Genomic DNA, 15519 nt, shown 5'->3' on the forward strand with positions numbered 1-15519 from the left:
GTTTTTAGAAAAGGAAGGAGGTGCACTGCTTAGCAGAAGATGACATATGTGGATCAATTATAAGTACATAAAATGATAATCAACTGGTAATTGCCATCAATAAAATGATTTGGTACTTCTCTCAATCTTTTGGAACTGGGCCATCTATATCCTAGTTTGCCTTATTTTGTTGGTGCTCTGGAGTTCTTGGCCTGCAGAATAATATTCTTTTGCCATATTCACTTTACCAATGGATTTTTTTTGTCCTCTTTTCATTAGAGGCAACTCAAAATGTATTTCCTAATAGTATCTTTGTATTAAGGAGAAATAGGATCTGAGTTAAAGATGATTATATTTAGTATTTAATATTTGTACAATATTTTCTTTCATCTTCTTATTTGACCCTGACAACAACCTGATCTCATAGTAGGCAGGCATTTATAGTCTTAGTTCACGAGTGAGGCATATAGGTGTTGAATAGCAAAGCTTGAGCTCCAGTCCAGTCATTTGGTGTCAGATCCGCTGGGCTTCCCACATACATTGTGTCTTTGGTAGAGTAACTAATGTGTAAGTGGACACTGTTGTGTTTGAAGCTGTATAAAGAAGTAATCTCCAAAGTACATGACGAAGGCATTTCTTTATGGTGAAGACATGCACCGTTACAATATTTTGTCTAGTGGCACAAATTTGATCAGAAAGACATGGACATCAGCTGTTTGAGGATTTGCCAAAGGGTGTTGTACCAAGGAAAGGCCCAGGAGTTAGAGCCAAATGATTTTGGAAGCTCTAAGAAAATTTAAGGCCCTACCAGATATTACCCTTTGGGAGTATGCTCGTTGATCTTGGCAAATGATCCTCGCTATACCACTTTCTTATTCTGCCCTAGCCCACTTATATAAAGCTTATCCTTCCTTGAGGCCTAGCGCAGTCCTCCTGTATGGGCTTCTTTTGTGTTTCTCAGAACACTGGGATCTCTTCTTTTCAGGAAACTCCTACAATAGTTGTCTGCCATGCTCATTTATCACTTAGCAAATGTGTTAGCTTAATTTTTTTTTTTTAATAAATGCTCTGCTTCCTCAACTAGATGTAAGGTCTCTTGAGGATGGAACCATGCTTATTCTTTTTTGTATTGCCAGTTTGACCGCAGTTCCTTATACATACTGGGCTATAATAAATACTGGTATATAATAAATACTGGTATATACTAGGCTATAATACATACTGAGATATGTATTAGTCAGGGTTCTCCAGAGAGAAACAGAACCAATAGAATATCTGTATATCTATCATCTATCTGGGAACATGAAGTTGCTCCCATGGCTAATATATACATACATACAAAGAGAGAGGGAGAGAGAGAGAGAGAAAGAGAGAGAGAGAAAAAATTGATTTATTATGACATTGGCTCACTTTATTATAGAGAATGAGAAGTTCCATCTGCAAGCTGGAGACCTGAGAAAGCTGGTGATATAGCTTAGTCTGAGTCTGAAAGCCGGAGAACGAGGGGAGCTGTTGGGGTAAGTCTCAGTCTGAGGGCAGGAGAAGACCGATGTCCCAGCTCATGCACTCAGGCAGAAGGGTGCACTCTCCCTTTTTCTGCCTTTTCTTCTACTCAGGACCTCAATGGATTGGAGGATGCCCACCCGTGTTGCAGAGGCCAGTCTACTTTACTAAACCCACTGATGTAAATGCTAATCCTGTCCAGAAGCACCCTCACAGACATATCCAGAAATAACGTTTAAATTGGGCACCCATGTCCCAGTCAAATTGACACATAAGATTATCACAAGATGGTGCTGTTCCTAGTGGCCTTAATCACTTTGCTTTTGGCCATCCCAGTTATTGATACCATGTTTAAAAAATAAATATCATTTGCCTTGCATATAGCCTATGACAGGTGCTGTGCTGGTTTCCTGTGGTACTAGGAAGTTAAATAGCTTGCCTGAAGTTACCAAGTAAGTAGCAGAGTTGGGATGCATTCTTTCTTCTGCCATACTGAGTCTTGAGCCTGGCCTGTGTTCATCCTCTAGATATACTTTAGTCTCGGATTTGCTTTTGCCATTTGCCTGGGAATATTGATAGCCAGACAAAAATTTGTAGCGTTTCCAGATAAAACTATCACTCTTCTAAAGATCTCTTAATGGACTTTGTTTGTAGTGGGTAGTTGTCATACTGGTAGAAATTAATACCCTAATAAGTTTAAAAGTAAAGGGCAATTATGTGCCTAGATCTTGATTATTACTAGGAACTTTTTTTTTTTTTAACAATTAGCAATTTGATACTTTTGATGACATATCTCTTTCCTTTTTATATTTAAGGTAATAAATAGAGCTGATCTCAGCTGGGTGAACTATGACAGGTCTTATGTTTAAAGTGTGGGTCTTATGATTTAAAGAAATTTGTATTGAATATCATCAAACATATTCTACTTTGTTGTGTTACTTTTGTGTATACAAGGTCACATTTCTGAAAACTGCCGATTTGGAGCCTAGTTTATAGAAGGGGTTGTTTTTCACTCAGGAAAAGTGCAAAAGGCCAAGTAGAATAATTTTGACCATCATTCAGCATCTTTCCTTCTCATATGCCATAGGTCTCCTCTCTCAGTTCTTGATAAAGGCAAGGAAATGAAAAAGGTTTGAGATCAGAGGGGAAGAAGTTTGTTTAGATGTGGATAATCACTTTAGCTCGTAAAATCATAAAATTCATTAAAATTAAAATAATAAAAATATTCAGTAAAATTTTTACTTGTCTAAACTGCATAGCATAGCCTCTAAATTCCCAGAGATTTGTTTTTTATGAGGTTTATTTGTGAAATTTTGGAGTTTAATAGTTTAGCCAGAACCCCTATCAGAACTTTTTCCTGTTGAGAAGTTGTTCCTTTGACTGAAATGTAGCCAGTAAATAGCAGTGAAAATATTGAAATATTTTCATATTGGTTGGTAAATGTCACTACCCTGACCTGCTGAAATGTCTCATAATCCAAGGTTAATATCTAGTGCAGTAGAGGCCACCAAGAACCCTGCTCCTGGGCAGCATCCATCCTATTGGTGGTGAAGTGTTCTGGGTGTCACCTTTGGCTGTTCCTGCACAGTCTCTCTGCCATCAAATGGGCAAAGTTGGGTAGCTCAAGTGGCTGTGACACTTTGTCAAGCTGAGAGCTGACTTTTGAGTGCTATTTGACAGATATGCTCCAATTTAAATTAGTAGTGGAGTCTTCTAATTTGTAAATACCATTCCTTCCAAACACCCCATTTATCTAGGCAACAGTCAATGGGACAATGCTTGTTTTTGCTTTCTTGTTTTGTTACTAGCATTGTTTCCCAAGGATATGCATAAAGGTTGCTTATGACTGTGTGAGGTAAGGGTGGAGTTCTCAGAATTTTAAGCTGGAGGTGTCTAGGATTGAGGAATAGAGGCTTGGTGTCTGAGCGTAGGTAGCAACACAGGCCATAAATTGTGAAGTGCTTTGACTCCAGGATTTATTAAAAGAAGTTGTTCGTGTGATACAAGTACAATAGTAGTAATTGCGGTAGGAACAGTAGCAGGTAGCACTGATTGGCTTATAGTGCATGCACAATTGGCCTCTGGAAAATGCCAAATTGATGTCTACTAATAAATCTATTTACCTTCTGCATTTTATGTAATCATAAAATGTTTTAAATAATTAATGAAACAAGGTTGGATATAAATTAATGTTCAAATGTACCCATTGTCTAATTTTATCCTCATAAAACTAATGAGAAAGGTCCTACTCCCTGTATTTTACAAAGATTAAGTGGCTTGTTAGAAGCCAGATGCATCTGAGTGGTGGAGCTAAAGCTTAGGCTTTGATCTGCCTCTAAAGCCCTTGTATAACTCCGTCCACTTCTGCTCTCATGCTAGGATACCTTCCAGTTGTCAGGACCCCATCTCCATGCAGAGCTTAATTTTAAATGAGACTTTTTATTTTTTAAAATTTATTTATTTAAGATGTATTTTGAGAGAGAGTCTCCCTGTGTTACCCAGCTAGAGTATAGTGGTGTGATCATAGCTCACAGCAACCTCAAACTCCTATGCTCAAGTGATCCTCCTGCCTCAGCCCCTTCAGTAGCTGGGACTACAGGCATGTGCCACCATGCCTGGCTAATTTTTCTAGCTTTTGTAGAGACGGGGGTCTCACCCTTGCTCAGGCTGGTCTTGAACTCCTCATCTCAAGGGATCCTCCCACCTAAGCCTCCCAGAGTGCTAGGATTATAGGTATAAGCCCACTGCACCCTGGCCCTAAATAAGAGACTTCTAAAGTTACAGAAGATTTCCAGGTCCTGAAACAAACCAAAACAAAACACCTCTTTAAATATAAAAAATGAAGACTATATTTGCTGTGTTTTCTCATTGTTCATAAAATGAGAGAGGAGGAGTAGGATGATATTTTGAGCTTTTTAATTGAGTTCAGGTATAAGTCTCTGGTGACTGCTAAGCTATATTTTCCTTAGTTATTGAAATGAGATTGTTAACATTAGCTTGCCTCATAGGAGATGTTATTGAATGTTGAGAAACTTTTAAATTAGGAATATTGATGATATAAATTATCGTGATGCAGAATGTGAATGCATTACATTTTGCAGCTCTGAGGAGGCTCTGGCTGTAATATCTGTCCCTCCATTGATGTCAGGAGTAGATTAGGCTCTTTGGCAAGTTGACTTGTGACCCATTCTCCCTTTTCACTCTGTGGGAAACCTTTTGAGTTATATCCTTAGTTTTCTTCGGGAGTAACTCTTTAATCTGTAATTTATTTTAGCATCTTCATGCTAAGTTATGAAGAATAGCTAAAATACTATCTCTTAGCCTTTCTGTTTCTCCACAAACAGTGGAGAGATAAAAGACTCAGATACATTATTCCTTGTTGAAAAAAATACTGTGCTTCCTGAATGTTCCATGCTCCAAGAAGAGAAACTGGTGCACATTTTGGTTGTTAGATAAAGGACTGAATCTGTCCCTGATATTGATAAAAGTACACAGAGGTTTGAGTTGCATAAGCACAGAGAAAATAACTGAGAATTAATGTCTGTTTATCTTTGCTTTCGGGGAAGAAATTAAACTAATCTCATCAAAGTTATTTAGGAAGTTTCTGACTGTACTCTTTAATCTTTGTTTCAGAAAACAGCATACTGCATTATTAGAAAGGAGATCATTGCATGTGGGAAGAACATTCAGCTGGTGTCTGTTTTCAAATATGAAATTAAAGAATTTGAAGTTAATTTCAGAGCTGAAGAAAACTGCTAGTCAAAACAGCGTAGGCCATTTTGGAAATGTTATTGCATTGTTTAAAACATATTTATTGAAAAATGTGTATATGAGCTTCTGTACATCCTATGAGTGTAATCACACACGAAAATTTCACTGATGCTGAGCTCCAGCTTCAAACTGGACAAAGGGACTTGAGGGTGTTAATTTAATCTCCTTTTTGTAGTTGGTCCATACCCAACTCTTGCTAGAGTTGGGAAGAGAGAGTCGAGAAGTCTTTTTCCATCTTCACTGTCAAGAGGTGCACATGTATGCACACACCCCTGTGGTATTTTAGCTTCGTATTGTCTAGTCCTGTGGCTAGGAGAGATGAGATTCATTAGTGTGTATGGAGTCCATTTTTGAATATATTACAATAATTAGTAAAACCGCTCTGCAACCTAATATCCTTCCTATGTTGACCTCTGAACATTTAAGTGTTCCAGGGCTCAGTTCTTGGACCACTCCATTTACCTAACTACACTCATAGCACTCACTCCTTGGGTGACTTCATCCAGTCCCAGGGCTTGAAATGCCATCTGCATGCTGAGAATGTCCATATTTTTATTTTCAGTCTCAGTAGCTCTTGAATTTCAGACTTTTGTGTCTACTGTCTACTGTCTCTCTTTGAGTGTCTAAAGTCATCTCACACCTAGTACGCCTGAAATGATAGCTATTGATTTCTAACCCCCACACACCCTCCCTGTTCTTGCTCCTCTCTCAACTTCCCCATTTTTCCAGTGGTGCTACCATTTATCCAGTTGCCCAGGCCAAAAAACCTTGGGATTATTCTTGAACTTTCTCATTTTCTTCCATTTCACTTTGATCCATTAGCAAGTCCTGTCAGCTGCACTTTCAAAATATATTCCAAATGTATCCCAAAATAAATCCCCAAAAGTCCACTGCTATCTTCCTAGATTCTACTGGGTTCATCTTTCCAAAGGCTCTCTGTGTCCACTCTCAAACCCAATGATGGCCTGTATTCCATGCTTTGTATTCAGAGTGAATCATTGAAAATACATAACCAATCTTGCTAACTCCTGTCTTCTAAAGGTTTCCTGTCTCTCTAAGAATTAAATCTTAAGAGCTTCCTATGGCCTGCATGGTCTGCCATGGTCTGGTCATTCACTGCCTGTGGCTCTTGCTTCATTTTCTACCACTCTTCTACACCCACCTCATTCACTCTGCTCTAGCAATAGCTGCCCTCTGGCCAACCGGGGGCCTCAGGGCCTCTGCTTATAAGGCTCTTTTATCTAGATATAGGCATAGCTCACTCCTTCCCCTCATTTAGAAATCTGTACTCTTCTTCCCAATTCCTGCAAGCCTTCCTTTCTAATGTCATTCAGAGTAACTCACTCTATCTGAAATAGCAACTCTGCCGCTCTCTATTCTTGCTTAAAGTTTCATAGCACTTCTCATTACCTGGAGCGATATTGGTTATTTCACTTGTTCATTCATTATCTGTGTCCTTGACAAGTGTGGAAGCTCCATTTGGACGTGGCATTGTGTGTGTTATTCACTGCTGTCTCCAGAAATGTCTAGCATATGACGAGTGAATGAATAAATGATGCAATTACATTCACATTTTCCCTTTATATCCTTACCCAGTCTCCAGTCTTCATCTTGTGATGGTTTAAACTGTTTCTTTATATCCATCTTACATTGCTGTGAATACTCAACAGTATCCTGGTCCTTTTAGAATAAAGGATGTGTTACTTAGGAAGCAGTCAAAAGAGCAAAATGGACTCAGGCATAGGGCTTGGAAAGAGACAAATGTGGGTTAAATGCTGGCTGTCTGATTGCTAACTTTGTGATTTTTTTTGGAATATTTGTTTCATTTTTCTTGATCTCATTTTCCTCATTTGTAAACTGAGGATAATGGCATCACACCATATGTTTGTTATGAAGAGTAGATAAAATCACATATGTAGAGCTCTTCGTTTAGAATTAATGATCAGATATGGTATTAGCTTTCATCCTAAATAATTATGTAAACTGATTTTTTGGTGATAAAAACATTGATATCAAGTGACCACATTTGTCCATCTTTTTTGTCTGATGATCTGGATGTGATTCTGGTTTTCTTAGGATTCTTGGGATGGGATTCTAATTTGGGTACAGAGGGAAAGAAGGGGCACAGTTTGCTTGGCCATCCCTGAATGAGAAGAGTCATGTTTTGGGTTTAGGGACACTAAGGGAAGTTTCTCTTTTATCATTTAAATATGTGTTAATAGCAGGGTCAATATTTAAGCCACTACAAATGAAGCTGTGCAATAAATGTCGATTTGGAATTTTCTATAATTGATCTCATCTTGCTCGCAAGTGTTGCTCCACTGGGCACTAGGGGCCTGGGGGAACATAAACTTACTATTAACAATTAAGGGCACAATAGTGTCTTTGGTAAAAAAAAAAAGACATATTTTGGGCATTTAATTTTTTTGCTTATAAATATCCAGCTTTCCAGAGTTTCTCTCTCTTCCCTGTCCTCCTTCCCAAGATTGGGTCCTTGAATAAAGAGAAACTAAGAGGTTGACAAACTAACGTCCAGGTCTTTGTTGGTGTCTTGATGGGGTGTGGCCGTTTTGGTCTGACCCTGAATGTCAGGCACTGTACCTGTACAGGTGTTCTAGGCCTGACCTTCAAGTTTTTGGGCACCATGCTGGCACTCACTGCCGAAATCTATTTTTTTCTCAATTATAAAATCTCAATATGTTGCTTGAAGTCTCTACATGCACAGCTACCTTGTTCTTCAAGCCCAGGTTTCTTTAGTTTTCTGCATTCTCTTCAGTACCTGGAAAGCCTTGCGTGGTGGGGAGTATATTAATTAGGACCTGCCAGCTGCTTTTGCTTCCTCTTGCTGGATGGTCAGAGCTCAGGGAGAGAATGCTGTAGTCCACCGCCTAGAAACCTTTGTCATATATGTCTAAACTACCCTTGAAGCAGTATCACACGCTCCTGTTCCATATTGGACAGAGCAGTCGACAAGGGCATTTGCAGACTTTCCTTGACTATGCTTTGAGGGGCAAAGATCCAGCCACCCTCACACTGGGCTTTTCTCATAAACGCGAGGGTTTCTACCACACCTACCTCTTCTCTACTGCCTGAGGGTCACTGTGGCTGAGAGGATGCTCTTTCTATGACTTGCTTCTCTCGCGCACTCGCTCTCTCCTAGCCTCTGCTAATGAGCAATGGGAGAGAACTTCTGCTTCTTGGCCGGTGGGAGCTTCATATCCTCCATCCCCAGCATGCCGTGGCTTATAGGAAAACTCTACGATCTGGGTTCAACATGCTTACTTTAGATATATAAATAGGGAGTATTATAGTAATAATAATTATGATTTTTTTAAAAAAAGAAACCACCTCAGAGCTTTTTCTTTAGCTACAAACTCTGACCTTCCAGATTATTGTCTCACTAGGTTCTCATTAACTTTAGGCTTTGAGACCCAGAGTCTAGCATTGACCTCTTTTGCTTTAGGCACAACCTCCCCCCCACAGCCCCCCGTCCCCAGTCCAGGAGACACCTGACCATCACAGTGGAGGGTGTAAAGGGAAAAGACTTTCCAAGAGAAAACCAATGTCTCTCTTTAACCTATTGCTAACATTATTGCATTGAAATGTTTTACAGTTCCCTTTTCCTGCTGGTGTGTTGGGGCCTGATGTTCGTCTAGATCATGCCTGTTTATGTTGGTCTTGCTAATTCATGATTTTTATCCAAGAAATCAAGCAACCCTGGACAGAGACATGTGCTTGAGTTGAGGCAATGGGCTCTGAAGTGGTATCCCTTATATACCATTTCAAGGTTATGGATTCAATAGGCATTTACTGAATACCAGCTACGTGCCTGACATTTTATAATGGTCTAGGAATATTAAATTGAAATGACATAGATTTTTGCCTTAAGGAGAACCCAGTTTAGTAAAGGAAACAGAAAAATAAGTACAAGACAAATTGATATCATATAACTGTAGGAGGATATGAAAGAATACAGAGGAGGAAATTGCCAGTTCTCTTGGGTGGTTGCAGAGCAGGTCAGGGAAGGGTCTCTGAGGAAGTTACCACCACTGAGCTGGGGGTCAAAGAACAGCTTGGCAGCCAAGCAGAAGGAGAGTGCACCAGCAAAGGCATTGAGGCAAACCTCGTGTGCCACAAAAGATGTATGTGGTCGGGAATTGGAAGTTTCAGGAATTGGCTGAAAATCAGATTGTCAAAGTAAACAGAGTCCAGATCAACAAAGGCCTTCGATGTTTTGAAAAAGAGCTTGAATTTTATCCCAAAGATGGGGGTCATTGGAGGATTTTAAACACAGAAGGGGTATGATACAAACTCTATTCCAGGGAACTTGCTCTGGATGTTGAGTGGAGAATTGATTAGAAGGAAACGAGCCTGCTGGAAACCAAGTAGGTTCTGGCAAAAGATGATGGGGGAAAGAGAAAATATATTAATATATAAAGTCAAGAGGCTTACGCTAAGCAGAGTGACAGGACAGGTGATTAGGGTTGTGGGGAATGGGAGGGAAAATATGGAATGACTCCAGATTTTTTGGTTTATCTGACTGGGTAGTTGGTGGTGCTACCAAAGGAGAGGAATATGGCAAGAAGAGTTTCCTGAACTATCTTCAGTGCAGCTAGCATTTACTGAGCACTTGTCATGTGCCACGCTCTTTGCATTCACTACCCTTAGGTAATGCTTCCAGCAGCTCCGTGAGATAAGAATCATCACTACCCTCATTTTACATACCAGGAAGTGGAGCTCCCAGAGGATAGATCTTTGTCCACAATCACACAGTGGGGGGTGTCTGAGCCAAGACTTGAACCCGGTCTGTCTGACTCCATAGTCTGCTTACAATATATTTTAAATTTATACATTTAATGTTTAATATAATTCAACTTTATGTGTAATATGCATTCATTATAGAAATGAAAAAAGATATAAAAGCAGGAAAAGAAGAAATGTTGATCAGAGTCTTACCACACAAAAAGCCAAGTCTTGACTTTATTGTGCTGGTAAACTTGAACTTCCAAGTGGGGCTGGGGGAGTTGGAGACGTCTACAGGTTACACAGCTGGGGATATTCTAGATGGTTGCTTATGAGTCAGACTAGCAGTCAGAGCTAGAGTTCACATATTTGGGAATCATCAGTGGATAGGTGATAAGTAAACTGTAGAAATGAAGAAAAGAAAACCAAACTTAATTATTGCAACTGTGTGGATCTTGACCTTACACAAAGAAAATAAAAATTTTCCATTTTGGTTGAAGAAATGAAAGGCTGAGTTGTATGTAAGCAGATTTGCACAGAATCTTATATATACTAGCGTGAGAACAAACTATTAGTGATTCTGGAAATTTCTCCTCTTTTCTTCACCATGTTTGCTTGTTGTTACTATGTCAATGTCTTCTGCTTTACCAATAATGAGACCTAAGTCCTCCTAGCAGGCTAATTGAACTATAAAAATGACACTCTGAGGCAGCTGAGTCTGTGGAAACATGAATTTATCAAATAAAGGGATTTAAAGACAATTGTTTTTAAAGAATATCTTGCACTCTGTGTTATCACTTACTTTTTCATCCGAACGATCTCTGCGTTCTTGGGAAAATACTAGCATTTATCATTGTTAAGTTGGAAAAAAGAACTGCACTGGGTCATTTTATAGGTGTCAAAAGCTACACAGGAAGTAGAGAACACCATGAGGTACTAACAGTGTGAAACAGTATGTGTTCCTTGTACCTTGTCCAAAAATAATTGACTCATTAATCTCAACTACATCAATCTGGCCCCATTATGAGGGTCAAAGATAGGTTAATTCTAATAAGTAGATGAGTATCAGCTCACAGATAGGCATGCATTTAACAGATATTATCTTAGCAAGAGAGCAATAATTAGAAAAATTATTTAGTGAGGTGAACTCAGGAAAATGCCATTGCGAAAGCCTTCGTTTCCACCTCAGGTTTATCAGGAGGAAAAAAAAAAAGCAAAAAACCTGAGCTATGTTCTGAAAACTGACATTTAGAAGTAAAGCACAAAGTGAATTTCTTTTCACTTTGGGAAAACGTTTTATGAAGATTATAAACAAAACACTTTCATTAAGGAGCAGTAATTTCACCTAAACCACAGAACAGTTGGGGTGAAGAAATGCAAGGATTTGACATGAGAGTGCTGTGGCTTTGATTCCTGACTCTGTCACTTCACTATTTGACTTTGAGCAAGGAAGTTAATCTTTACAGATTTCTGTCTCTTTCTTTGTGAAGTGGGACAACAATCTATTTCTCAGACTTATTTTAGGAGTCGAACAATAAAATGTATGTGAAAGCATCAAAAACAATTCTTCATGTGCTGTAATTGTTCCGTAAATGTTCTCCTCTTCTGAATAATGAAGTCTAATCAGGTACTGACTGGTATAGTCTTCCTTTCCAGAAAAACGTTATTGTAATTTTGAAGTTGAGCAAAATAACTGCTCACTCATACCAAGTGGTTTCTTTCTTTTTGCTTCTTTCCTTTGCTTCTGACTAAGACATTGCTTTCTTTTTCTTTCATTTAACTTAACAGATAAAAGCACTGTTTATACTTCCATTGTCAAGGGTAATCATTCATTTGAAGTAAGGCAATGTCCCATTGTTATAGTTATTGGTGTCTATTGGGGGGAAAGTTAGAATTTTATTAAGTCTGCTCAAACATTACATTTCTTACATTTCCCAAGAGGAATCCTAGCTTATCTAAAATTCGCTCTGATGATATTTATATTAAGATGCTTATCCCTCATCATGGAATCATATTCATGAATGCCCCATTGTTCATTTCTCTTGCATCATAACCATTCCATATTCATGGAGAAGCCATAAAAAAGAAGAAAAAATATTAAATAAAACCATCTGAACCTTCAAGAGAAAAGCATAGTAATGAGAATCTACCATATGCCGTGTACTTTCTTAGGGGTGGAATGTGATAAATAAGACAGTCACTGTCATACCCTGTGGAAAAGATAGGCATGTGAAGAACCAGTGGTGAACCCACTCCTATCCTGGAGGCAAGCATCTATTTTGATAATCCATGTGCAGTAGCTTATTACTTGGTTTGCAGATAAAAGGTGCATATTTTAGTAAGGCTGTTTCTCTGTACTGGGAAGGTGAGGAAGGGTCCCAAATAGAGCACCCTGAGAGTTTCGAGGTGGCTGCTTCTCCGATGTAGTGTAAAATGGTTGGGTTCTGAGATACCCTTTGTAGTTCTCCTAGGTGCACCCTATCCTTTGAACACTGGGGATTTATTTCAGCTTGCATGATTTCACGATCCAACAGCTAGTCACTGTCCCCAGCTGTGGGGGCAATGTGTGCCATAGTAATGGAGAGTCCTCCACTGTGGATTTCAAACCGTGCGTTGAGGGGCCAGAGGCCTCTCTGGAGCAGAAAGCACTGTGCTTCCACCCCCTTTGGGCAGAGCTCCATGATTTTGATCTTTTTTTTTTTTTTACATATTGGGCTTCTGCATGTGGTTATGTTCCTGAGAGTTCAGTCAGGCAAACCAGAATCATTCTAGATACTTCAAATGGAGGGAATTTAACACAGGGGTTGTGAACATAGGTGATGCAAGAGCTCAGAAGCCAAACACGGGACAGCGTGGTAACTATGGGGTAACAGCTGAAAGCTACTGCCATTCCTAGGCCTGGAGGAACAAGGGAGGGAGAGGTGTTGACACAGCCCAGGAACTGGGGTCACCTGTTGGAAGTGGAATGACAGCTGGCCTGCCTATTCCTGCCTATTGGGTGCTGAATCTACACAGGGAAGGAGTTTTGCCCCAAGGGAAAGGCCACCCAACAGAGAGCTGGGGAGAGAGACATTTCCCGGCTTCTCCCTTCTCCTGCTCTCTAAACTTCTTTTGGCGCCTCCTAGTGGCCATAGCTAGCAAAGGAATCAGACTTGTGAAAGATCACTTGAAGGAGAAGGGCTGAGATTGGATTTGAGTGCAAACAGGTGGTGACCACTGAGGCAGACATGGAGATGAGCCCTCCTTCAATAGGAGGGATTAGCAGGATGCTGTTGACAAATAGCCTCCAGCTTTCAGCTCCTTTGATCTGTCTCAGGTACTGCTTCCTTGAGGTCATGCCCGATTCAGGGCAGCCCACCTCTGGTGACTGAGCTAGGAGAACGTATAAAATTCTGGCCATCGGAGTGCAAGGTGGCACCACTCTAACAAGCAGTATTCGCCCCAAAGCTCCAAGGTGAGTTGGCCAAGACTTGACAAGCCTGAATTGCAGTTCACCTTCTCTTTCTGCCCTCTTCCCCCTTCTTCCTTTCACAAGTGTTGATACCTAGTGAATGTCTTGCACCACAAACTCCATTTCAGCATCTTTTTCTGGATAACTTGGAGTTGGACAGAGACACGCTTATCAACTCAAACCTGGACATGATCCAGGGCAGAGAGAGAAAAGAACATGCTTTGGATCTGAGAGAGGATACAGGATTATAATTCTTTTTACAGGTTAGAGAAAAGGCAGAGACCCTTGTGCATAGAGCAGCTGGGCATGTCATCACAGAGTAGGTGAAGCATTGGGAGATTTGAATAGTGGGTAGCAGCGAAGGGTGGATTCTGGAAGAGATGGAGAGCTTAATCAAAGATGTAACATGGGAATTATGCCCAGTGGAAGAGGTAGTGCAAAAATTTAGGACCTGGCCTTGATACTACATTCCATTCCAGGGAGGGACGAGAAGCCTTGATAAGTGAAAGAAGTTTTTCTTTTTAACTTTGCAGCATCTGGGAAACATATTTCTCAGTGTGGTGGAAAGAGGCATACAGATTTTTAAATAAGCTTTCTAACAAGATTCTGTATCCTGGGTCATTTTTTTTGTGCCCTGTAAAAACCTTTAATCACAAAAGCATAATTGAGCCAAGTAGAAGTCAGTGCTTAAATACAAATTCTTTTTATTTTCTGGAGTTTAGAATTAGAAAGGTAGAACATCAGAAAGGCCCTATTATAAGCAGTGACAGGATGGAAGGCTCTGTGTTTGACCTATTGTGAACTTTGGTTTAAAAAGCAGTTGAGGTAAGAGGCGCTTTTTTGTTTCTTCTAGATTAGATTTAGGCAGTCTGTCAACATGAATTTGAAGAGAGAAGTGTCATCAAAAGTTATTTCTGAACATTTGGAAGCTTAAATTGAAAGTTCTCACTAATTTCTTTGCCGATTATGTAGCTCCTATGACATGTTGTTTACATGAAAGGAGTATTAACCATTCCTGTTATTGGCCACAGTGTAGTATGAATGGCCTGATAAGAGGACCCTGGTAAGTGGAGGAGGTAGTCAGACCTCTTCCTGTCGCTGCCTCTCACCTGGGCTCAGGGATGACTCTTTAGACTTCCTGAGACCAACTAGGAATTTCCTGTTTTTGTTGATGAGGGATGCTTAACACTAGGGGCCAAATCAAGAGTGAAGGGTCTTCCTGATGAAATGAGGCCTTTGTTGCATTTTTCAACGGCCACATCCATGGTGATCTGGCTTGAGACATTGGGCTTCCCAAGTCACTGCCTCTTCTGAGAAGGCTCTGAATATGATGGCTAAGGAGAAACCGGGTACTGAGCAAATGTCTGAAAGCCACTCTTTTTTTTTTTTTTTTTTTTGAGACAGAGTCTCGCTTTGTTGTCCAGGCTAGAGTGAGTGCCGTGGCGTCAGCCTAGCTCACAGCAACCTCAAACTCCTGGGCTCGAGTGATCCTTCTGCCTCAGCCTCCCGAGTAGCTGGGACTACAGGCATGCGCCACCATGCCCGGCTAATTTTTTATATATATATCAGTTGGCCAATTAATTTCTTTCTATTTTTATAGTAGAGACGGGGTCTCGCTCTTGCTCAGGCTGGTTTTGAACTCCTGACCTTGAGCAATCCGCCCGCCTCGGCCTCCCAAGAGCTAGGATTACAGGCGTGAGCCACAGCGCCCGGCCGAGCCACTCTTAAGATTCTGTCTCATGCTTAGTGTTATGTGGGAGAGGAGCCATAACTAGGAAATGTGATCATTCCGTTCGTTAAAGAAAAGAAAACACTTTCTGATGCAGTAATTTGATAATAAAATTTATATATTGCAAGAAGCAGGAGCAACACCCCAATACCTACCTGATTTTCTTTAGTTATAAGGCTGATGCTAAATAATTAACATGAGAATTGTTTATAGATGCCCTTATTTTATTGAAAAGCACTCTGTGATTTCATTTTAACCTTACTTAGTAATTCACACAGAGTGCAAGCAACAAAGGCATCATCATAATTATACATTGAAAATTGCCCTACTAGGATATAATGTT

At 40.1% G+C, this 15519-nt stretch overlaps 1 protein-coding gene across 1 annotated transcript in view; it reads left to right on the forward strand.

The window, feature by feature from the left end:
- THSD7B (thrombospondin type 1 domain containing 7B) overlaps positions 1-15519 on the forward strand; it is an 852814-nt gene that overhangs the window by 72612 nt on the left and 764683 nt on the right. The gene's annotated exons all lie outside the window — the stretch shown is intronic.

The sequence above is a fragment of the Microcebus murinus genome, chromosome 8 (assembly GCF_040939455.1).
Source record: "Microcebus murinus isolate Inina chromosome 8, M.murinus_Inina_mat1.0, whole genome shotgun sequence".
Classification (NCBI taxonomy): domain Eukaryota; kingdom Metazoa; phylum Chordata; class Mammalia; order Primates; family Cheirogaleidae; genus Microcebus; species Microcebus murinus.